Source organism: Perca fluviatilis, chromosome 3 (genome assembly GCF_010015445.1).
Source record: "Perca fluviatilis chromosome 3, GENO_Pfluv_1.0, whole genome shotgun sequence".
Lineage (NCBI taxonomy): Eukaryota > Metazoa > Chordata > Actinopteri > Perciformes > Percidae > Perca > Perca fluviatilis.
The window spans coordinates 43783328-43785827 of record NC_053114.1 but is presented as its reverse complement, the minus strand read 5'-3'; the positions used below and the strand labels follow the sequence as shown (position 1 = coordinate 43785827).

The 2500-nt window shown below is 45.2% G+C and overlaps 1 protein-coding gene across 1 annotated transcript in view; it reads left to right on the top strand.

Annotated features, from left to right (window-relative positions):
- LOC120556522 (USP6 N-terminal-like protein) overlaps nt 1-2500 on the top strand; it is a 31373-nt gene that overhangs the window by 12236 nt on the left and 16637 nt on the right. The window lies entirely within an intron of this gene.

Below are 2500 nucleotides of genomic sequence, written 5' to 3'. Positions count from 1 at the left end.
ACGGACAGACAGACAGAGAGATGGACAGACAGACAGACAGACAGAGAGAGAGACAGACAGACAGACACAGAGACGGACAGAGCGAGAGACGGACAGGCAGAGAGAGAGAGAGAGACAGACAGACAGACAGAGAGACGGACAGAGCGAGAGACGGACAGGCAGACAGACAGAGAGAGCGACAGAGAGACAGACAAACAGACAGACAGAGGACAGACGGACAGACAGACAGACAGAGAGCTAGACAGACAGACAGAGGAGAGACGGACAGAGAGACAGACAGACAGACAGAGACAGACAGAGAGACGGACAGACCGACAGAGAGATGGACAGACAGACAGACAGACAGACAGATGGACAGAGAGAGAGATGGACAGACAGACAGACAGACAGAGAGAGAGATGGACAGACAGACAGACAGACAGAGAGAGAGATGGACAGACAGATGGACAGACAGACAGACAGACAGAGAGAGAGATGGACAGACAGACACAGACAGACAGACAGACAGACAGACAGAGAGAGATGGACAGACAGAGACAGACAGACACAGACAGACAGAGAGAGAGATGGACAGACAGACAGACAGACAGAGAGAGAGACAGACAGACAGAGAGAGAGATACAGAGACGGACAGAGAGACAGAGAGAGAGAGAGACAGAGACGGACAGAGAGACAGACAGAGAGACAGAGAGATAGAGAGAGACAGACAGACAGACAGACACAGAGACGGACAGAGCGAGAGACGGACAGGCAGACAGACAGAGAGAGCGACAGAGAGACAGACAGACAGACAGAGAGATGGACAGACAGACAGACAGACAGACAGACGGACAGAGAGAGAGATGGACAGACAGACAGACAGACAGAGAGAGAGATGGACAGACAGACAGACAGACAGACAGACAGACAGAGAGCTAGACAGACAGACAGAGGAGAGACGGACAGAGAGACAGACAGACAGACAGAGACAGACAGAGAGACAGACAGACAGACAGACAGACAGACAGACAGAGAGAGAGAGAGATGGACAGACACACAGACAGACAGACAGACAGACAGAGAGAGAGATGGACAGACAGACAGACAGACAGAGAGCTAGACAGACAGACAGAGGAGAGACGGACAGAGAGACAGACAGACAGACAGAGACAGACAGACAGACAGACAGACAGACAGACAGACAGACAGACAGACAGACAGACAGACGGACAGAGAGAGAGAGAGATGGACAGACACACAGACAGACAGACAGACAGAGAGATGGACAGACAGACAGACAGACAGATAGACAGACAGAGAGAGAGATGGACAGACAGACAGACAGACAGACAGAGAGAGAGATGGACAGACAGACAGACAGACAGACAGACAGACAGACAGAGAGAGAGATTGACAGACAGACAGACAGACAGAGAGAGAGATGGACAGACAGACAGACAGTGGCACATTTGCGGGCGCACAGGAGAAATGCACGTCTGGTATGAAGCGGCCAGCCTGGTGTGCGATCGGTAGTATACAGTTAGTTATAGTATTAGTATATTAAGTGATTCGGGGTCCCTCTGTATGTTAGTAGTTATTAGGAGTACACTGGTTCTGGAGAAAGTATACAGTTAGTTATAGTATTAGTATATTAAGTGATTCGGGGTCCCTCTGTAAGTTAGTAGTTATTAGGAGTACACTGGTTCTGGAGAAAGTATACAGTTAGTTATAGTATTAGTATATTAAGTGATTCCGGGAGTCCCTCTGTAAGTTAGTAGTTATTAGGAGTACACTGGTTCTGGAGAAAGTATACAGTTAGTTATAGTATTAGTATATTAAGTGATTCGGGGTCCCTCTGTAAGTTAGTAGTTATTCGGAGTACACTGGTTCTGGAGAAAGTATACAGTTAGTTATAGTATTAGTATTTTAAGTGATTCGGGGTCCCTCTGTAAGTTAGTAGTTATTAGGAGTACACTGGTTCTGGAGAAAGTATACAGTTAGTTATAGTATTAGTATATTAAGTGATTCGGGGTCCCTCTGTATGTTAGTAGTTATTAGGAGTACACTGGTTCTGGAGAAAGTATACAGTTAGTTATAGTATTAGTATATTAAGTGATTCGGGGTCCCTCTGTAAGTTAGTAGTTATTAGGAGTACACTGGTTCTGGAGAAAGTATACAGTTAGTTATAGTATTAGTATATTAAGTGATTCGGGGTCCCTCTGTAAGTTAGTAGTTATTAGGAGTACACTGGTTCTGGAGAAAGTATACAGTTAGTTATAGTATTAGTATATTAAGTGATTCGGGGTCCCTCTGTAAGTTAGTAGTTATTAAGTACACTGGTTCTGGAGAAAGTATACAGTTAGTTATAGTATTAGTATATTAAGTGATTCGGGGTCCCTCTGTAAGTTAGTAGTTATTAGGAGTACACTGGTTCTGGAGAAAGTATACAGTTAGTTATAGTATTAGTATTTTAAGTGATTCGGGGTCCCTCTGTAAGTTAGTAGTTATTAGGAGTACACTG